Below are 23,584 nucleotides of genomic sequence, written 5' to 3'. Positions count from 1 at the left end.
AATGCACACTGAAGGCAAAAAAACTGTAGTGGGACTGTTATATGCAGGACCAAATGTTAGAGATGTTAGAAAGTGAAATAATAAAAGCTTAGGATTTTGTGTATTATATAAAACAGGTCTGTTGTGATTTATTATAACAAACACATCTAAAAGAGTTTAAAAACTCTTGAAATTATGCTTTTTAATTGTAGATAATACTTAAAAATAATATTGGAGGTACTTAGAACACATTTCAAGCTTTTTGAGAGAATTCTAATTCCTGTGTTGTTTGAAAGTCATTAACAAGATGTGCAATCACCATATTCTGTTGTTACTGCTAGTGCACATGGAGTCTTCTCTGAGGCACCACAGCTAAGCCAAGATAAAGGATAATTAAGGATCTAGAAAATAAAAACATGGGAACAGAATGACAATGAACTCCACCTGAGTACCAGAATAGCACCTGGTAACCACAATTGCTACATTTCCGATAATGCCTAACCCAGAATCAGCTTTATCTTCACTTAGAAATGTGGCTGTAAAGTCTTGTGTATCTATGTACATCTCCATTATGGGCCTACAGAGGTATGGTCACTGGATATGATACCAGATAATGACTTTCAAATAAAAATCTCAGTTCTCAACAGACAAATGTTCTTTCAAATTTTATTTTATTTTAAGTCTATTTCTGTATTATTCAGTTTTAATCATACAGCATCCCTAATTAAGGAATGTGTGTTGTTATCTGGTGATTCCACCTATGCCTTGCAAGACAAATAAGTCACAAATAAATTTGTGACTTTATTGAGGTATCAAGGACACACACTGTGCAAGGATTTAAAAGTTGCAAGTGTGGTCATATCCTTCATATCTGCAAAATAATAAACTATTTCTAAGGTTATACTTCACAGTCGCAAGATGAGCATGTTGAAGAAGGTTACTGATACCTTTATCTTCATTTATATGTATCAATTGATGAAACAAACAAACAAGCAAGCAAGCAAACAAACCAATTATGTGGACTACAGTGAAGTGCTGGCCCTGTGTAGTTCAATGTCTATGTAATGCTGAGCTGCTGAAGACAGAGATACATAAAGATGCTGAAGCAACTTTGTAAGTAATCCAGATGAGCTTAGTTTAAGCTGTTTACTTTCCAGAGTTTAATACACATGCCAGGGAAGAAAGTCCTCACCTTCTCATTTAAATTAAGGCATGTTATAACTAAAAATGTTAAAAACATACACAGTAATTTTCTTCTTTTCTCCTCTAAAATTGTACTTTTCGCACAGCTCTCTCTGATATTTCAGTCAATGAAATCAGTAAAACTTTTGAATACCTGACAAGTTATGTGTTTAAACAAGATAAGTGTTCTCTGCATTTCATGCTGCACTGTATGCCTGTTCTGCATCCTCGGAAGTCCATGTTTAATGAATTCTCAAAGGAATAGGCAGATAATCAGATTAGGACATGAGGAGATGGGAAACAAGGTGAAAGAACAGTCTTCTCACTGCACACTATTCTGCCTTCTGCAGTATTATGGTCTCCATGATGACATGATTTTGGAGCATTTCACCATTTAATGTTTCTGCTTATTGGCATATGAAATCACTATTGTCCCCACTTCGCTTTCCATGGATGGATATATAGAGATATGAAAATATAACTAAATACCTTAATTTTGTTGGAAGTAATTAATCATAAACACCTTTGAGAACTTAGCAGTTTGCACAGCAGAATTATGAACTCAAATCTCTTAGCTGATAGGTTAGTACTTTATCAATGGGCTATGTTACTTTATTCTGTAAAATGCTGATAATTAACTAAAATGTCTTGGAAGACTTTCTCCAGTCTGAGAGTAAGAAGTATGGCCCAGCTTGTGATAATGAAATTTTCTTTCCTTAAAAGAGCAGCTGCATCCCTGTAACTCAGTGGGAGCCATCTGTGGTCCTTGCTAACCCTTGAACTGTGCCTGGTGTCTGTGAGGATTGAGCTGGTGTGGGTCAAAACTGAGCTATGGTGCATGCAAGCAGGGAAACAATGATTATTCTGTGTATTTAATATGCAATTGTGGATGTTGCCAATTACAGCAGCTAGAAGCCTTCAAAGGCATCAGTATTTGAGAAAAGAAGTAAGGCTAGGAAACTTCCCCATGTGGGGGTAGGTTTATCCTCTTTGTTCCCTGTGTACAGCACCACACCCAGACTATTTTCTGTTAAACTCTGCACAATGGCTATCATGTCTCTGTGTGCAGTGAGCATGAGCAGCAAAGCACCTTTCCTCTTTTCCCGCCTGCCCCACAACACACGTACACACTCTGAGACTCAGCTCTCAGGAAAAACAAAACAATTCTGTGAAACAAGCCAATTCAAAGTAATACAATGACTTTGCCAAAATAATCTCTACAAGCGACGAGGAGGAAATTATTTCACTTTTTGCTTTATCCAGGGGGTGCTCTTGCATAACCTGTTCACTGTACACAACAGCTCCATTCCAGTCTCATGTGAGCCATAATTGAAAGCAATGCTTTCCACAGTTTTAGGTAAAGGTGTTTTCTAACCCTGTGCTATCCACAAGTCAAGAAAAACTTTTCTCCCTTTGTGCAGGAGTGTTTTAAAGTACTTATTAAGGGCACATACAAGGGTGACCTGCAAGTCTGAAGCTGATAACCATGCATTCAGAACTAAGGCTCATAAAGAGCTGGTTATGAAAGTGTATTACAGCCTAGGGGTTTGATCCTATGAACCTTCACTTGACTTTTCTGAATACTGTCAGTGTGTTCTGATTGCATTTGATTTACATTCATTGTTTACATGAATTGGCTCAGACAACCAGCTGGATCCAGTACCTCTATTACAAATTGAATTTATGAGATGAAGTTTATCATGAGGTTGGTATTCTCTCCAATATCTTCATTACACTGAAGGAAATGCAGTATCTTTTCAGCATCTGTACTGAGAAATCAGAGTTATCAACTTTGCCAATAAAATGGTTAGAAGAATTTTAAATAGTCAAAAAAAACAACAAAAAAGGACACATGTGTAGAAATTTAAGGAATATTTTAAACAAGATATTTAATCTCTCAGAGGCATATCTGAATGCACTGATGTCCCCTGCACTCTGAGCCCCATCTGGCAGACAGCAGCATGCTGGCCCAGCTGGATGACCAGGAGGTACAGCGCAGCAGACTGACAGGGAGCTTTCAGACAGCTGCATTAGAGCAGTCTCCACTGCCCATATGTCCAGCCACTAAACATAATCCCATTTTCTTTCTTAACCCCCCTAATCCTTCCAGACTCCTCCAGGAAAGTCGGTTCAGTTAAATCTGAAGGGCATAGGTCTTTCCTCTGAGATTTTGGGAATGACAGAATGAAGCAGCAGGGATCGTCATGTTACCAATCTCATGCAACTGCAAAGAGATGAGAATAAAATGAGCCATCACCTTAAGTGACCTCTTGTTGTTCCAGGGAGAGTTCTAGAAAAACAAACAGCCTTTAATAATTTTGAAAATAACACTTTCTTTTTTTTTTCCTAAATCTGAATATAAGCCATTGACTAACCTCTTCAATCCAGTTTCATTGAATGAAGCCCAATTCAGTTTCAAAAAATGTTTAAGCCTTTAACAAGTTCCTGCTGCCCTTAATTGACAATTTTATTTGTGTTGTTTTAGTAAAAATATATTATGGGAGCGGGCAGGAAAAAATTGCTTTATCTTATTTTGTAGTTTCCTTCATTGATTTCTGAGATGATAAGTTGTTTGTAATGTACCTATAAATGCACTCTTTTAAGTGACGATTACTCATAACAGGATCTGAATCTGAGTACAGTATCCAGCTGTCTCTGAGATTATCATAATGATTCTCCTTTGGGGGCAATACTCTGCCCACACATTAACATAAATTTAAAGGAATATATAAAAAACTAATATCAAGCAATACCTTTTCTGCTTCCATTTCTTGTCTGTATTCACTGCAACCCAGTAGATGAATAAACATCTTAGAGATATTTAGAGAGGTCTTAGAGACATCTGTATTGATCAGGAAAAAAAATCAATATAAAACCATAGCCTAAGGTCAAACAAAATAGTACCTTGTAGGCATTCTGAAACAGTTCTGAAACAGCATTTTTATGTAATTATTAACTCCCATTTCTCTAAACTCTGCTTTTTCGTATCAGAACCAGAAGATGAGATGAGAGAATGTAGTAAGATAGTCTAATTCTGTAGTGCTAGCACAAGGAAATGAAAGAAGAAAATAGAAGGAAAATTGAAAAATTATGTTCCAGTGTCATCTTCAGGTCCATTTTTCTGTCCAAGGCTGGCTATCAGTCTAATGTTTTCTACTAAAGGCTGCTAGACAAAACAAGGTATAATTTTAGAGAAGCACTGACCCAAAATGACATTTCAGGGAATTTTAAAAATTCACCATTGGAGCTCTGAAATAAAGATTAATCTTTACGTCAGGTTCCTAACATTTATTAATTAACAATTTTTTCAAAGAGCATGAGGTTTTGATTTGGTGTGGGACGGCATTGTACATGGCATGTGAGAAGCTAAATACTTTCAGCTCCCATTATCTTTAACAGGAACAATGTGATTCTCTGCCCTATCTATAAACACCATCAGATTTACATGTGTTTAATGTAGACAGGATCAAAAGGTTCAAACTATCATGTTCATGTGTCATCGATGAACAAGAAAATTTTTAAACTCTAAAGAGTACTTTAAAAAAAATTTTTAAACCAACAGAATACTTATGTGACGCACACTTATGTGATGCTCTTTGAGAATAATACAGGTGGGTAGAATATTTTGGAACGTTTCCTTTGAAATTTTGTGTCAGTTCAAAAGTACAGCTATTGCTCTCACTTCTTTGAGAAATGTTGTCACAGAGAGCTTTTTGTGTTATCTTGACTACCCTTCCTTTCCTGACCTGAGGAAAACAGAGGTTAAGTGCAAGATAGAATCAGAGTCACATGTGAAAGTAAGAATTAGTCTCTGAAGAAACTTGAGAGTGGTTTCAAAGAAGTTTAAGACACATATTCAGTCTTAAGAAAAACCCCAACAGTTTTAGATTAAAGTAAAAGTTCACAGAAAACATAACTGTTGTGCCATGAAGTACAGCAAGTTAATGAGAAATTGAGAATTCTAATAATGCCTACCCTTATAAATCATATTAATTGATTTTATATTCATTTTATGAAGAATTCCACAAACATATGACTGATGCAAAAGCAATTTGGACTGGCTTTAGGAGGTCAATGGGAGAAAGCTATGTTTTTTTTAATGGTAGCTACCCCAGTAAAAAGAGGTTTGGCATTAGAAGCTGACTTTCACAAAGCCCAGCCAATTTAATTCAATCTGCATTAGAAGGTTTTTTTGCATAGTTTTTCTTGTTTTTCTTAAATGTATAATGTGATCTAAGTGGCATGTGGATTAATTTATGACTTAAGCTATATAGAATTCATGACTTTAAATATGTGGAACTGCAAATTTAACAATTACGTTAATGCCTTTGTATTAACTTCTGCTATCTAAAACAGATTTTGTTATCTCCCCATTGTCCATGAGGTATGTTTGTCATGAATGCAAACTGTGAGGATTTGTGTCTAAGCAAACAGACTCTCCTGGAAGAGCACATAAAGTCTGTGTGGCTTCCTCAACATAGTCAATAGCCCTTGATTCCTTTTGTAGTGGTTTCTTTATTGTTAGCTTATTGGAAAGATTTTATCAGTGAAGTTTAATCTATTTACCTTGAAATAGGAATGCATCTAGGAGTAAGTCCTCCCATACTATTTTCTAAGCCAATTTTTGCTGACCAAACAGTGAAAAGATTCAAATAATTATCTTTGCCACAAGGGATGCCTCCAAAATGTGAGCTAGGCTTCAACTCCCTTCTATCCTGCACAGCTGTTTTTCTCCTGTTTGTTTCATTTCATTTTTGTCTTTTATGTTCTACCATAGTCACACAAGATACAACTACATTGCTGTGAAGGAGAATCTATTGAAAGGCTCAGAATTCTGTTTAGAAAGAAAAAAAGAAAAGCTTTTTTTTTTTTTTTTTTTTTTTTTTTTTTTTTTTTTTTTTTTTTTTTTTTTTTTTTTTAAAAAGAGACTTTCTGCTCAAAAATCTAATTCTTTAACTATAAAGCAATTTACACTGTACTTTCCCTTGCTTACTGGCCAAATTTCTGGGAAAATGTATTTTCTGCGCTCCAGAATCACACTGATTACCAAGGGGAGCAAGATGTTCTGCATGTCTCCGGCTCATACCCCAGACACAGGGCTACATCAACAAGAAACTTCTTCCGCCTCTGCTATGATGTTAAGTACACCCACAAAGTTTTCCAGAGAATTTTAAAATTGTTGGTGTTCTCTTCAAATCACCTAAATTTCCTGCAAACTGGACTTGCCAGTGCAGTTTGGGGCTGAAAGGCTCTTCAGCAGCTTCTGACTTCCTCAAGGCACAACTAATTTCACAGTGGGAATGAGGAAGGCTCAGCGTGGGCACAGGGTGATACCCCTGACTCTTTTACCCACACACAGTCAACCTTGCTTTTGTTTTTTGCATAAAAAAATAGATTTGACATCTATAATTTACACCAAATCTCCCACTTGTCACATAAGTTTCCACAATAATTACTGGACTTCTGTAAGAAATGTAAGGTATACCTTGATATCTAAAATCAGTGAAAATGTTACTGGGAAAATACTGCTTTTAATGTGCAGCATCCTCCAAACACCTCTGATCATCTAGAGTACTCAAAAAAATTAGGTAAAGAATACTTACTGAAATATTTCTACAGTCTAGTTTTAGCCTTTGGATTTAGGTATTTTAAACTGACCTTCTCTGGCACCCATCCCTCTCCATGGACTACAAGAAGAACTCCCCTCAATTACACCTTTTTTTATGCACTGAAAATAGATACACTGGTCAGATTAGACTTGTTTGGAATTTGAACCAAAACAGAACTGTGAGTGCCTGGAAAATGTCTCTGATCCATGGAGACCAGTGCCTTCAGGGCTTGTTTTGGGAGGATCTGAGTGTGAACAAAACAATCCTGAAAAGATTGGAATAAAATTCTGACCATAGCTAGGAAATGATATAAAGTCTTCCTACTCGATAAAGACTTCCCACCATAAACAGAATACCATTCATAGCATTTTCTATCCTCTTACAAATGCCAGAAATCTCGGCAAAACACGGGAAAACAAAAAAAAAAGGGAAAAAAAAGATCAACAATATATAACGGCTCTACTGCCTGTCTTTACAAGCTGACTCCAGACAGGAATTTGCATGTGATGGACTCAGGCAGAAGAAATTCAGACAAAATAGGCCATGTAAAAGATTTGGGGGATGTTTCACCTCTGAATAGGTGCCTTTTTTAAAGTTTCGGAGCACCCTCTAAGCAAAGGAGCACTGCTCTAAAGGTTTTGTCTTGTGCTTATAGTCTTATGAGCACTGCGTCGGGCACTAGACATAGTGCTTACTCAAGGTGACAAAACCAAGGAGTTGTAGGATCGAACTGGAAAGAAAATATATTATAAAACATTGAAAAACACATGTTCTTGCAAAATATCAGTATTAGCCAATGCTAATCTTTATTAATAACAATAATAATAATAACAGTAATAGTGATAAGAATGTTACACAGAGTAGCCCTCCTTATTACATGTAGATTTGAAACTGAAATGAATGGGAAGCCTGGCTGAGTAAAGCAAGTGAGCCAGGTTGAACTGCTAGCTAGTTTTCAGTCCATCAGTCCTTAAAGTATTCCAAACATTCCCTGGAAGCAACAGGAAATTCTGGTCCAAGACAGTAACCCTGAAAATAAAGATATGTGAAAATAGGTTTACCAAACTCCTAACAACAGAAGAGCCTGCCTCTGTGATCTAACTGCAGTTTTGATGACCTGCTCACCACCCAGCCCAGGTAAAATATCTATACTGATTACAACTTGGCAGTAAGTGCTGTTTTTACTGTTGTCATGGCTCCCTTCCCACTACATATCATCATGCTATTCACACGTTTAATTAAATACATATCTCCAAGTGAATTCTGATTACAAGGGTGAGACAAAACTTGATGCATTCAACTGGTCCATGGCCATTGCTTGCATTGTCCATGTTATGAGCAACAGTGCACTCAGTATCAATATGGTAAAAGCTGCAAAAATTAATGGAAGGTTCCCTTAAGTGAAAAAAAAAATATATCCTCCTTTTTATTTAATCTGTTCCAGGGCCATCAGTAGCCTTTACATTACATTTCATCCTTTATAATTATTTACGAGAGAACTTCTTTTTCTGTTTCTGGCTATCATTATTACTTGTTTATTTTAATTATTCTCACATCATTATTACTAGGTTATTTTAAGCATTCTCTGATAAATATAGAAGCTCCTGTTTACTAAACTTCTTCAATAAAATTAGACTGTTTACTAATCTTCTTAAATTATGAGGAAATAAGGAAAATGGAAAAAACCCTCTGAAACAACTAAGAGAATAAAAGAAATTACATGCTTACATAACTTAATTACATAATATTACTAATCTTACATAACTATAAAAAGATCAGTGGCTGTAAAAATTCTTCTAATTCAGGGATTCAAGCACTACTTAAAAAGGTTTGACATTGTCTGCCTATGCATCTTTCTTAGCTCTGTGTGGCAGGTTTCAACAGAAAATTTCTGGGAAAAAATCTGGAAAAATTACAAGAGATGGTGAGATCAGGTGGAGCTGGGAAAAGGTTATTTACCCAGTTCTTCATTGCAAGCAAAGCTACATTGCCAAGGTCTGGAATACAGATTAATTTTAAAGATACCTGTTGTGATTACCTCATATAAACATGAGTTTTCAGAACAAAGGCAGTTCTCAAATGCCAAAGATTTTATCATTCTTCTAGTGTAGAAAAAGCATTAATGTTCTGTTGCAGAGAACTAACAACTGGAGCTAGCAGTCAGAACATTTTCTACTAAACATATAACCAAAGAGCTTCACTAGAGTGAAATTTATTTTGGAGAGGCATACCAGTTACAAATGTTTTCACAGGACGCTTTAAGAAGTCATGGGTCCCCTAGGCATCTTCAATAAGAAGGGAAGGAGAAACAGATTGTAAACTTTACATGTGCTAGCTAGGGACAAGTATTTTGAAGTAATTCCCTGAGTAAATATGTATTTAAAGGATTTCATTGTTTTTGTTCCATAACTGAAAAAAGAATACTGAAACAGAATAGGGTTCTACCAGCCTTTTCTACTAATATCTATGTCTGGTTGGATTACTTATCAGCCAAGGCCAAACCTTCCATGGCTGTAACCACAGACTGCATGGTAGAAAGATGCGGGGTAGGCAAAAATAGGAGGGTAGAACAGCAGCCCTGTGGTCTGGCTTATTGTCCTGATTTCCCTCCTCACTCAGCCAGACAGAGTCCCACAATCCTGACAGTGATCTCAAGGAAAGGCAAGGTAGAAGAATGACGTATCTGTGTTTGCCAAACAGTGGACACATTAATGTGGAGATACTGTGTTTGAATTTCAACATTTGACACAAAAATCCCTCAAAACAGGGACAAAGTGAAATTTTAACTTGATGATCATTGCTGAATGCCATTTGGAAGGTGGATTCTGAGTGCACTACTGCTTACCTTTTAACCTCCAATCTTCTTCACTAAGTTCTATTTCAATTAAAGCAGAAGACTCATGACAAAATAAAACTCATAAGCTAGTTAATTCGTAAAGGGTACTATTTTTTACTTTTTCTTTCATTGACTGTGGGAGGTTAACACTGTCATCTTCCCAAATAGTGGACCAAACCTGTGAACCTGTGCATCTCTCAGACCTGATTTACGGCCAAAACTTGATGCTTCTTAAAAAAGGTTGGCAAAATCAGTCTCGTAATGTAGGTGATCAAACTAACACAGTTAAGATGAATTGCTCTTCTTACCTTAGAGTTCATTATCTCTAAGCAAATAAATTTTGGGTCAGGTGACCCTCCTTAAAATGTCATATAACATGAAATAATCTTCTTATAGCCTTTCTTGATAAGAAGACAAGAAGAATTCATATTTGAGAGCTAATCTTTCATGAGGAGAAAGGATAACAGAGAAATATCAGTTAACATGGTTAATAAAAAAAATATAGGAGCGGAGCTGTAAAGGGAGTTGATATTTTCTACAAGCTATTTTACAACAATATTAAAATGTACTATGTGAAATTGAAATGTTTCTATGAATTAATCAAGTCCAAAATCAAAGGGATCTAGCAAGTACTGTGATGTACAGATTCTTTTGATATGTCCCATGAAGATGAAATTGCTTGACTGAAGAGAAATATCTATGGCCAGATGAAGGTTAGACCATGGGCATTTACACCCAACACAACTTTTAAAAGTTTTTAAGCCTAGCTGCTAGAGGAGGGAAAGCCACTGAAAAGAGAGAGACACAGATGGAGAAACGAGGGCATCCCCCAAGAATACCAGATATACAGCTGTCCTAGGGCAATTCCCTAAACCAGAACAACATATAACATAGTCTGCTAAATCATGCTGCTATGAAGGTGCTGTGAAATGTCACAAAGTTCCAGCATTAGCATTAATCTGCTAGAGAAATGGCAACTTCTCCACTTTGAGAATTTTTTTGCTTGTTTTTCTGGTTGGTTTTTGGTTTGTTGTTGGGCTTGGCCTTTTTTGTCCTTTGTTTGGGGCAATTTGGGTTTGTTTTCTGGTTTATTTAGGGTTTTTTTATTTCATTTTTGGCTTGTGTGTTTTGAGGCTGTTTTTTAAATAACTAGCAATAACTAGGACCAAAAGTAATACTTTTGTTCACAGCATTTAGGTCTGACAGGACAAAACCTGTTTCTTCTACCAGCAGGTCAGCAGAAATGAAGAAGGTGATTCTGCTTTGTATGTACAAGAATGGCTACTACTTCAGGTGAGTGAGAGAAATTGGAGGGTATGAAAAGAGGTCTGATACTTTCTCTTTTATTGTGATTATGCTTAGAAGTTTAGCCAGCAGTCAAGGCCTAATTGCAATGAGCTAAAGTCATTTTATTAACAGATTCTTTATAATTTTAGACTTGAATTCTAACGTCACTTTTGCATCTGCACAACTTTCCCATTGAAGACAATTTCATAAGAGTCATTAGTACTATTCACATTAAGATTAAGCAGATCTTGAAGAATAAATAATAGGACTAGGACATTGGTGTACTTTTTTGTGTAATCACAAATGACAGTAGTTTTGACAATGTTCTGTGAAATATATGGAAAAAAATCTGAACAAAGAAAAGATGCATACTGAAGGCCTAGGTCACATCTAGATTTTGCCAAGACCTTTCATTTTACAAACACTTGAAAAGCTAATAACTCTCACTGTGAAATACCTGCCACATTCTTTAGCACATGTAATTGGGAATCTGGCATCACAAAGGATTTTACTGAAAGAAACCACTCCGAACATATATTCATACAAATAAAATGTGAACAATATGGTCACGGTGGCTCATTATTTTTTCCTTTTGGGCACAGGTATCTACACAGGGTGCATAGGCATGGGTATGTGTGTAGGATACAGAGGCATGGGAGAGCTCCCCACTGCCTTAGCAGGCAGCCACTGGCTTGGCCTTCAGGTGCATGACATACATCTTGTTGAAGGGAGTTCTGCTTGTGCAGACCCCTTACTGATTCTGCAGCATCAGACCCTCTCCTGCTCCATCTACATCTCTGAATTACAGGCTCAAAACCAAATGGCTGAACAATATCCTTTTAGATCTTGCTTCACCTGAATTCTTTATCCAACCAAATTGTCCAGCACTTCGCACTAAGGAAGCTGCCTAGTTTCTCCTTAAAATCCTCACTTCTCACAACCACGTCATTTCTTGTCTGTAATAATTTTCTCAGAAAAGAGCCATTACAAAACCACAGTGATATAGTAAAACACTACAAAGATTGTAATTAGGAAGTAGGTGAAGTTAGATTGCTTCCTCCTATCAGACAGAAGGAAGAACAGAAAACTTACTTGTTGCAAAGTTCAGCACTCTTAAGACTCTGTTGACACAGAAATAAAGAAAACAGCCTAGAAAACAAAATGACAAAACATAGTTAAATATCTGTCATTAGCATAAAAAAGATTATTTCACTTTTTCCCTTAGAGAGGGAAATTTCAGCCAGTTGCCACCTGTGCATAGAAGATATATAACTAATAAATGAAACTCAATATTTTGAAAAGAAGGAGAAAAATCAAACCAAACAAACCAAACTGAAACTACCATATAAATATACCCAACACTTTAAAAAGTGGAACAAAAGATATAATAAAATGAACACTTAAATATTTTAGCAATATTTTAGCAAGAATCTCTTCTTGAGTAAAAAACCCAAAAACTCAAGCTTATTGCATCATAAATGAGAGTCACAGGAAACTTATCTGAGAAAGAAGAGATTCAATAATAGTTAAGATGGCCATTTAGCCCTGCACAGTGTTACCAAACCCTACAGAAGTATAAAATGTCAAAAAGGAAGCCATTTCATATGGCCTTCTATAGCACAATAGACTAAAGAAAATGAATACATTTACACAATAACACTGGACTTTCAAAGTACATCAGTATGTCTCACATTGGTTTATCTACCAAAATGAAAACACACCTTTGTGAAAAATACAGAGTCAGAAATATGCACTGAGCACCTGAAAAAGTTTTTCAATACAATTTTTGTTTAAAACAAGACAAAAAAACCCAACCCAAACCAATGCAAAACAAGACCTTAATCTTCCAGTTCAAGGTTTTTTCCCCAAGCAAAATTAAAGAAAAATAGATGAATCTGAATAAAATCAGGAGTTTTCCTCACATACAAAATCATGGAAGATGAAGAGATCGTAATGAAAGATAACTTCTCTTTCACTGTAGCCATGCCACACAACTTTCCTATAAATCATAACTCAGAAAGTTTGGTAAACTACAGAATAACTTTGATATCACATCAAATAAATGTTATAAATAATAATAAAGGAAAAGCTTGCACTAAAGTATTTTACCAGTTTTCAAAACAGAAGGTTCATACAAATTGAGTCTCTGAATTATGTTTTGTTTAAATTGCAAACCCTAAATATATATTTGACAGAAACTGTAAAACAAAAAGAAGTAGCAGCTCTCTGATAACTTAGTAAGTGAGAACAGATGTATGTGGAAATTCAAGGAAGAAGAATACTTCTGTCAATCATCAGTGGGTAAAATTCTTGAGCTATTTAGGCCTTTCCTTGTACTGCTTGTAGCCCACTGCAATTTTCCTGTTGCTTTTAGCCCTGTAGAAGTGTACTTGGTACATTCATTCATTCATTCTTCTGCTACTTTGTCTCCATATACTAAACCCACAAATATTTCTTACATTACTTTTGAGCTGCTCCACCCAGGATGTGGTAAATCGAGACATACAGGATCACAGAAGACATTTATTTTTTGGAAGAATAACAGCTTTTCTCTTACAAATGAAACTGACTACCAAGCTGAAAAGTGACACTGAGCATGTTTACCTATTTTGGAATTGCTGTGAAATTTCAGTGTTCTCCAAAAATGTTCAGCCTCAGCACTGATCCTTTTACATCATCATGTGCAAGCACAACATAACAATTGGAAAATGCAGGGCATTTCAGCAATAGGAGTTTGGAACTTTGGAATTGTCTGGATTAAGCTGAATATTTGTAAAAATATCATAGCATAACTTCTAATTAAGGGTGCTGGAGAGACCTTCCCTGACTTTGTAAACACCAAACCTGTAACTTCATGCATGTCATCAATTTTGAAGGCTTTCAGGCAGTGAGATTCTGTGGAGTCTTAATCCTGTAAAACACTTTTACCTTATGTGTTAGAAACTTGATTGCACTTCAGAAACAAACCTTCAAAAAGATGCACAATTTTGTTTGTACAGCAAATCTGATTCATTTGACTTTTCTTATGGCTTCTGGGTAGCACTGAGCACAGGCTTTTGGGATGATATACAATCACAGGGATGAAAGGCTCCCTTAATTTCCTGTTTTAAGATTCCCTTAGGGGAATATTTACCTTATAACTGAAAATCAAATAATGTCAGCACCTTGACTTCTGTGCTTCACTAGAACAGTTTATGTACTGCAGTTTGATCCAACATCAAAGATGAGTTGCAAAAGCCATTACTCACTGTCACATTCCCAATGAAGAACTGCATTGAAATCAAAGGAAAGTGTAGCTTGTGTTCCCTTGGTAATACAGTCTGTTCTTTGTCTGCCAAAAGTCTCATCTCTGTTTGCCAGTCAGGGCACCAGAGGCCCAAATATTTGCCAGTACATTAAGAGATTCTGTGTGTATGTAGACATTGCATGGCCGCAACCATAGAAACTTCAGCTGATGGAGTAAACATGTATTTTTGGGGCCTTCATCTGGCTTCTGCTCTGGATTCAGTGCAGAAGTGAATATGGGTAAATGTTTTATATAAATGTCTTAAGGATGATTTTGGCCTAATTTTCCTGTCTTAGAAATCTGCTGCACAACACTGTGTATTGGCTTGTCACAAAAGTCTCATGGATGGTCTCACCTCTCTACTGCCTCTTTTTCCCAAGCCCTGCAAATGCAGAATGAAAGAGAAGAGGTCTTTCTCTGGTAGCACTGGTATCTCTGACAATGCCTTAAGTTGTGTTTGATCCTGTTGCTGCCAATTCATTACACGATATAATACTGCTCTCACTCAACAGAGGAATTTGCCACTTTTCTTCAAGATGCTACAAAGCAAAATAAAGCAAAATGAATTTTTCACAATGAGAATTGAACTATATGTCCAGAGATTTTGTGGATCTGCATCCTTACAGATTTACAGGATAAGGCTCTGGACAACCCAAGTTGATTTGCAAGTAACCTTCCTCTGATCAGTGGGCTGCACTAAGTGCCACCCAGATGTTCCCTCCAAGCTACACTCTGCTGTGATTCTGATTTTTTAAAGCAGCTTTTGCCAAATGAAGTGTGTAATTCTGTTTCATGCTGTGCAAGGCGAGCAAGGTATTTATTTTTAGCATGAGGTACTCTTTGTGTTATGATTGCTGTGACCTCAGTACTTTTCTGTTGCTTCATTACTATCCCGAGTAAAAATCACCAGAGTAAGGAACTGTTTTAGTGGATACAACATATCTCCAGAACTGAAAGGCATCTGACCACACAGTGATGGCTAGAGCAAGTAAAGTAACCATCAAAAATTACTTTTGTAGAATCCTAAGGAAGTTCAAAAAAACAACTGGTAGCCACAGCCTGAAAAGACTGAACGAACTGTCTGAAGGGGCATGAAACTTTCAAACTTTGGAATGCCTTTACATTTATGAAGAGGTTAAAATAGCATGACACATTTTCCTATAACAGCTTAGATCCACTTTCGTGCACAGTGAAAAAGAAGATTTTTGTGACACTAAATGTCTGAAAATAGCATCTATTTTTCTCTACAATCAGCAGTTATCATCCAGCTATGTGTAACAGAGCCAGAATCCATAGAAAACAGCACAAAAATAACGTTTCCTGCAGAGTTGAACATTGTTATTTTTCATAACTTGATTTTTGGTAGCTATCATTCTATTTTCCCTTACAGAAAAAGAGTTCTTGGCCTGCAAAACCGACAGACTGAGGAAAACCATATACAAAGTACAGCAGAGATGAAAAAACACTGCAGTTGCCTTCTTGCATTTGAAAAGTGTACTTTCACTATTATAATATTAGTAAGCAAATAAAGTAATTAACAGCACCTGTTTAGAGTCACAGCAGGCATGTCTGTATTCTGTACAATGATACTAGAATGATGGCTTACTGCATAAATTCTCTTTCTCTAAACTTGCATTTTGCTCCCTTTTTGGATGCCAGCCCAGCCTTGGGTTATTCTACATAGAACATATTTCACTGCAGTTTGCTAGCTGGGCTAAGTTTTCTAGTATGGTACTTTGCCATAGCCTTGTGAATCTGCCTCTGAGATTTCTTATAGCTAACCCTGATATTTCTACCTGACAATCTGGGAATATAAATCAGGTAAGTTTGTTACTAGATTTTTAGCTGTAGTGCTCATGTGGGAAACAATACATTTTTGGTGGTTATGTAATTAACATTGACTAAATAATTTTGAAGTTGACCTAAAAAGCCAATTTAATAACCTGTTCATGAAAATGTTTAGTCAAATGACATTAAGAACTTGAATTTTTAAAACTAGTAATTTTAAAAGTATTTGAATAGAGCATTGAACTACTCAGTAACTCCTGGCAATGAAAGAGTACTTTAGATTTTCATTTATCTTGTGCTGCCCAATTTCTTGCAGTGAGCTCCTTAGGTGCAACTGTATTGATATATTCTTTTTGAGGAAGATTTCTCAGTGTCACATCAGTAACATAGGATTACATATTCTTTGAAGTACATTTCATGCATGACTGTTTTGACCTTAGGTGAAAGCAGCTGTGTAGAATGCAGAGCTGGCCTCATTAAATGACCTGGAAACTTCCCACTTGCTTAAATTGTTACAATCTCCATTTATAATAAAGTTGTAATTGCACCTCATCTTCTCTGCTGTACAGAGAAGCAGCCAGCTGGTGGATATCACCAAAACCACCTGTCAAGCTTCTCCATATCAGATAAGTCTCTGATGCTGGAACGTTAATCTACAGTATCATTTAAGTATCATTCTGTAACAAAATCCTGTTTTCTAACTCGGCATCCTGAACTGCTCTCAAAACCATTTTTAAACTTACATTGGATTTACTATGCTTTTCATTTCACCTACTTTTATCTTGCTGGAGTATTCTAAATGGAATGTTTTGAATGCATCTACTCTGAAGGTTTCTAAATGGTCATTAGGCACTGTTTTCCACTGGATCAGATACAAATATATATAAAACAGTCTTTGAAGGATTGAAGTGCTGAGTGACCCAGATGAATATTTCAGCAATATTTATTATCAGCTGAATGAAAACAGTAGTCCCTTTCTCCGATGCAATGATTTTCAGCTTTGAATTTGACATCAAGAAAAAGAGGTGAGGCATCCTTAGAATGATTAATGCTACTTTCAAAAGAACTACTCAAGTAAAAAGTGTTTGTGAGAATGTGTTATATACACTGAAAGTGTCGGTATTGTATCTATTTTTACTGGGCTGATAGGTCATTTCCCTTGGAAGCTTAATACATTAAAAATTATATAATATAAATAATAGAACATGCAATTAGTAGGTGCAAAGGATTTCCACTCAGATGATAAAGAAAACTTTGATAGTGACATCACTTAGAATTTCACTCTGAGAATTTTTGTGCACCCTAGATTAACTGCAAGCATTACTTACAATGACATAATCATGAGGGTAGCATCTTAAATGTCGTGATTGCACTTTATCTGGACTACAGGTTACCACTTAGTGCTCCAGTGCACAGATTACAGTTATGTCAGAAGGTTCCAGCTGGACTCAGTGGAAAGGCCACAGTAGCCTACCTGAAGTAAAAGAAAAAAAATTATCCTGCTGAGAATTTTATATGGAGCTACCTTGGGCATATCTACACAGAACTGCAATGTACAGGGTGGACACAGAAGAGGAGCATCCCCTGGAGATTGGCAGAGTCTCGCTCTGGCTGTGATTCGACCTGACAACTTCTCCTTTGGCAGAACTATCTTGTGAGGTTTCTCTTCCTCCCCTTTCACATTCATCCAACTCACTCTGTGAAAGAACATGGATTAAATTAAGCCATTCAAAGGAAATTTTTCTTTTGAATTTAATTTTTTGAAAATAATAATTTCATTGATTGAAAGGGTTCCATGATTAGACCTGTCATTCTGACTAATGGAGTTAATAGCATCCTGATAGTGGAAACAAGTAATTTGGGAAAAAAGGTAATGAGAAAGACTTAACCAAGCAGAATTTCTGCAGAAAATGTCTGTGGAGTGATCTCTCTGATGTGGGCATTGTTCATATGGAAGAGTTTGAAGAATAAGGTGATTAAAGCACTGAATCTGCTTGCCTCAATGCCTCAATGCCTTGAATAATGCCTCAGTGCAAAACACAGAAAATGTGTTCTTCTCACTGGAAGTGTGACAGTTTTCATATAGCTTTAAAGTGAATTATTTGCTTGGAGAAACTGTAAGATTGTACTACATTTGAAATGTTGCCTTTGGTGTTTTTTTCAATGCTTATTGTCATGCTAGGTAAATATAAGTAAGGAATGGGGTAAGATAGTTTGCGAGCAGAGTTAATAGTATAGGGGGGACTATATACATGTAGAATTAATACTGGAAGATGTTAAAATACTTTTAAAAACCTATGTGAATAACACCACCCGTTAAATTAGTAGACATTTCTTTTAATAAGTTCATGGTCATCTCTTGATTTCATTGAAAAAATGGGAAAAGGTTTATTAAATGAATGATTTTTGGTTTAAGTTTTTGTGTCATTCCTTTAACTAGTTTAGGCCATCTGTTGTGAATAGAATTGTATTTTTTGCATTCTACAAATAGAAATGGGTTGAGAAATCTTTATGGCTGTAATGCTAATCTATGATGATGTTAACTGAGCTACTGAAGACCTCTTTGCAATATACAATTAACAATATAAAGACGAACTATATGGTACCACTGTTGCAAATGATTCAAAGAAGATAATGTTTTTTCTCATTAATATTTGATATTTCCAAAGCAAAAAGCAAGCAATCAGAATCATGTGTTTCTTCACTATTCAAAATTCTCAGAATAAAATTTCTATGCCAGAAGGAAGTCTACTTCTTTCTGAAATGCACCAAAGTGTAAATTGAATTTATAGAGATTATTTCTGTTTTGAGCATCTAGGATCGAATTTGTCTTCTTTGGCCTTCTGATCCTTCCTTCATCTAACAGTTCTTTCTTTACTAGGAGTTCACATATCAAAATGCTTTGAGATAGGAAAAAAACCCCAAACCAAAGCAACAAAGAAACTCACTCATGATGGAAATTATGCTGTGTGAGATCCATGACTCCACTGACAGGAAAATTCTCTCTTTATGCCTTTGAAAAATATATATTTCTATATTAAATAAAATATTAACACCGAATAAAAGACATTGTTGCCACTATTATTAACCTGTGATTAAGCAAGAATTCAGGCAAGCAGGCAGTCACTAATTGAAATACTGTGATCAGCCTGCTGACAGCTCTGTGCAAGAAACCACAAGCAGAAGTGGGTTTGCAGTGCATTGGTCTTTTGTAATCCTAGTCCATGTAAAAGATGTAGGAGCAGCACTGGAATGTGATTCATGTTGCTATGGCTTATCCCTATATAACCAACATCAAAGACTAAACCTTAAGGACAGATATTAGGGCCGCACAAAGCATTAAACAGAAAACTTCCTAACAAGACCTTTCAAATTTTATAAGTTTGATCTGTAGCTGGTGTTTCAGCAGTGTTTAGAATTACCTAAACAGAATGTTTTGATTTAAAATAGTAGCTTTATTAAATTTAGTTCATCTGATCTGAAATGTTCAATGTTAAAGATCTGAATCAATCCAGAGCATGAGAAACACACCCAAAAATGATCAATCTCTAAGAAAAAAAATACAGAGAAAAGATAGTCTTCCCCATGTCAGAAAATTCAGAATATTTTGGAAACATCTAATGATTTCTATTTAAAATCTGGCAATCTGTTGCATTTATATTAAGAATGTGGCTTGTGTTGTGGCAAAAGTATCCTAGACACTATACCTGCATATAGCTCATTCACAAATATCTGGGATAATCCCCAAGAGTGTAACTGCAGGATACCATGGGTGGTAGACACTACTGATGCAGGAACCAGATCAGAAACAGGGACAATGTATTGCTGGAGTTTTCTCTGACCTTTGTTTTGTGCAGGCAATGAGAAGGAGATGCAAAGCCCCAGACTCAGAGGAAGAAAATACAAGAGGCAGATGTGAGAGAACGATGCAGACTGCACAGGGAGGGCAAGTGCCAGTTGTCTTGAAGCTGTAAGAGAGGAAAAAAAAGCTAGGAAGAGGCTGAAACTAGACAGGGAGCACAAAGAAGGAGATAAATTCTGGATCTGAAACACATATGAAACATGTGATCTAGTGAAACAATGCCATAAATGATTTCTAGGGGAGGCACACAAGCCAAATGAAACTGAAAGTGATTAAGCCAAACCATATGGATTTATTCCACTCTGATGAGGGGGAGACTGGGACAGACTGGATGTGAAAACTGTTATCATGACAAGTGTCCTGAAAACATAGCTACAACAAATTCTTCTAATATAGCTTATTGAGCATTTTTGTGTGTCTGTCTTACTCAGTAAATTAACATAGAGGTCAAATATGTGTTCAAATTTCAAAGCACAGAGAACATGGAAAGAATGTGGAGTATCCAACACTGCTGGAATATAAGTACAGAATGTGGTAAGAAATTCTTCAACTCCCCGAGATTGAGATTTTCATACATTTATTAAATGTAATTAAATGAACGCTAGATGCTAGAAAGGAGGGGGAAAAAAACACCAATCCACTCATAACTCAAGCCTTTGCCATCAGTGTAAAATGACAGTTATGTTTCCATAGCAATAGAAACCTCTACTCACACTGCATACCAACTAACACATCCAACTGTTTGACATGACTTTAGTTTGCTATAGCAACCATATCTATACTAGTTTATTTAGGCTATCAAAATTAATTACAAATTATACCCAGGGCATCATAGCTCTGATTTCATTAATCTCATAATATTTTTATATATCTGATAATTGAGAGTTTGTAGGGATTAAGAAGGCAAACCTCTGAACAAGATTCTGACTGGAATGTCACAGACATTAATAGAGAGTAACACCCCAGGATGCAGGATGTACATTCTGGAGTAATGTATGTGTATATATAGGTTATCATGTACAGGAAAACTTGAGGGTTATGTTCAGTTACAACTTTATCTCAGAATGTAAAACCTTAGGAGGCATAGTGATTGGCATGAACAAAAATGTAAATTGGGTCCTTCATTATGTGAAGAGAGAGTTGCCATACAGCATGTGTTTCACTGAAAACAAGTAGCTTAATCTGGTTTTGGAGGGGAGAGTAGACTGAAACATCAAATTGCTTTACTTTTTGGGGGGTTTTTGAATTTGATTGGAGTTTTTTGTTTGCTTGTTTGTTTTGTATTTTTTTGGCACATATGATCTTTCTTGTCAGCCTTGCTCTTGTATGAATGAGACAATTTCATAGCAATGACAGCCCTCCAGCAAGCCCTTCTAATGTCTGGTGCAGCAGAACCAGCTGTTACTTTGCATTGTGCTCTCTGCAACTACAACCAATAAGGCTGGGCTGAAGTTTCACTTTGAGTTTGTCAGATTACTTCACTGCCTAAACTGCCTAAACCACTTCTGCACTGCTCAATCATCTTACCTTCCCTGAGATTTACCTAGACCCTTTTAAGAGACAAAGGTGTTAATTCATTTTAATAAGCACTTGTTTTCTCCCAAATCTGAGGGATTCAGTAGGTCATTTGGTTTAAAATTATTCCTTTTTTCTTTTATTTTTTTTTCAATTTCATGGAAGTTTCTTTAGCATTTAAACAGAATCACAGAATGATGGATCTTTAGGGACCATCTTTCCCAGTACACCTGCTCAAGCAGGATCACCTAGAACATGTTTCTCAGTACCATGTGCAAACAGATTTCAAATATATCCAAGGACTGAGATTCCACAACATCTCTGTGCAACCTGTTTCCATGCTTTCTCACTCTCACAGAAAAAAAAATGTTTCTCCATTCTCTGATGAATAAGCCTTCAGCTTTCTCGGCAAAAGCATAACTTTGTGTGTATATATACACATATGTGTGTATATAGGTATGTATATGTATATTTAATAGCATACACTTCCAAAGATAAGGCTTATTTACACAACACCTTTTTAGACAAAACCAAATGATGATTCCCTGAATACTGAATACTCAATAGCTCTTTAACTCCCTGAAGTCAACTTACAAAGCATTTATCAATGGTCTGTAAACAATTCCTTAACGATGTCACCATGACAGAACTGGACAATCATTAGAACACTGCCCCCAGGATCTTGACCAGCGGTACCCTCTGCAATGTGAGTCTGCAAGGGCTCAAGAGGCAGCAGACTATCAGAGACCACAGAGATGTGCAGATGGATGTTCTGGGTTCTCCAGTCTTCCTTATCATTCTGCCTAGTAAAGAAGTCACTGGAGGTGTCCTATCTCTGTGGGATTTTTTTTAACTTTTTCTTTCTGAGGTTGCAAAAGGCACCTGAACAGACACAGAAACCAAAAGTGCACATATTAAACAAAGGAAGGTGAAGTGGTTCTTCACAGACAAAATTCTGAAGTCCCTACTCCAGTGTGGTCACAGGTGGGGAAAGCTTAGATGGATTAAAAAACTGAGGTGACAAAATCACTTAATATTTAATACTGAGAACTTTTAAATAAAAATATATTCCCATTCTGCTAAATAAAAAAAGAGAGTACTGTTTTTTATAGCAGGGGGCCAGAGTATTGAGGTCAATCAGCTGCAGGAAACTTGGCCCAAGCTGCACAGTACTTGGTCCCAGATTTCTTAAGTATTTTCTGTAGTTCCAAAATATTTTAATAAGTTTGGTATTGGACAGTGGCTGTAAATAAACAATGAGCAAGCACAGTTGCAATCCTTCTAGGGATTATTTTGCTGCATGAAAATGGGGGGTTTATTGCCTTCCCTGCAGTCCACTATGAGGGCAGCTGTGTATGCTGGATTAAAGATAGGGGAAAGCTGCAGAATAATGGAGTCAGACCTGATGCAAGCCGTTTCATTTTGCCAATGGGAACAGTCCTTGGCACAATACAGTTCCTTTGCACAGTTTTGTGCACTGTCACAGGGATGGAGTTAACCTCGGCCAAAACTATACCTCAGGGCATGCTTGCATGCATGCAGTTAAGCATCATGGACACAACACTCTCACTTAAGCTTGCTCACCAGCCCAATACAAAGCAGGTCTCCTAATGGTGCAAAAGGTTGGCATTTGACAGAATAATGTTGGGAAGCATCAGTGGCTTCTGGTCCCTTTCCTATAGCCTTTCTAAAGGATTTACTATCTACAGAGTACTTAGCTAGATGGACTGTGATGTAGTTGAATACAGACTTTCTTATATTTTTTAAGTTGCTCTGGGTGTAGAAACTCTGTTAGAAAGCCTTGTTCTGACAATGAATGAAAGAACTGACTCCAGCTGAGCAGTGGCAATTTCTTCCTTTCTAGGACCACACTCATTGTACTGTTCTGAACGAATCTGGCAGCTGGCTGAGGTCTTTTGTTCCTGCCTACATCTTTTCTTTCATCCAATTTTTAGGGCAACCCCACATAGAAGGAAAAGAAAAAGCCTCTGGAGAGCACAGAATTAGCATTAACTCAGTATAATTCATAATTATTCATGGTCACAGATTCATTTGAGTATAAAAAAGTGAGTGTTCTACACAGAGCATATTATAATTCTATACTTTCCTGAGATGTATGAAAAAATGTTATATTCTTCCAGCCATGACCTTAACACACATGTTTTTTAGCTAATGTTTTTTTATTGTTTGATCCTTGCACTGTGCCTTCCCTGGAGGCCTGAATCATTACTAAGTTGAAT

General features: G+C 36.4%; 1 long non-coding RNA gene across 1 annotated transcript; it reads right to left on the bottom strand.

Moving 5' to 3' along the window:
* Positions 1-366: 366 nt before the first annotated feature.
* On the bottom strand, positions 367-3,441 carry LOC115947975. Its single transcript, XR_004081829.1, has 3 exons — positions 3,419-3,441; positions 2,825-2,930; positions 367-380 (listed from the first exon to the last, which is right to left on the bottom strand). It is a non-coding gene; the product is annotated as an uncharacterized LOC115947975 (long non-coding RNA).
* Between the last annotated feature and the right edge of the window lie 20,143 nt (positions 3,442-23,584).

This window comes from Geospiza fortis, unplaced genomic scaffold (genome assembly GCF_000277835.1).
Source record: "Geospiza fortis unplaced genomic scaffold, GeoFor_1.0 scaffold443, whole genome shotgun sequence".
Lineage (NCBI taxonomy): Eukaryota > Metazoa > Chordata > Aves > Passeriformes > Thraupidae > Geospiza > Geospiza fortis.
The sequence above is the reverse complement of the archived record's forward strand: the minus strand, read 5'-3'. Positions and strand labels throughout refer to the sequence as shown.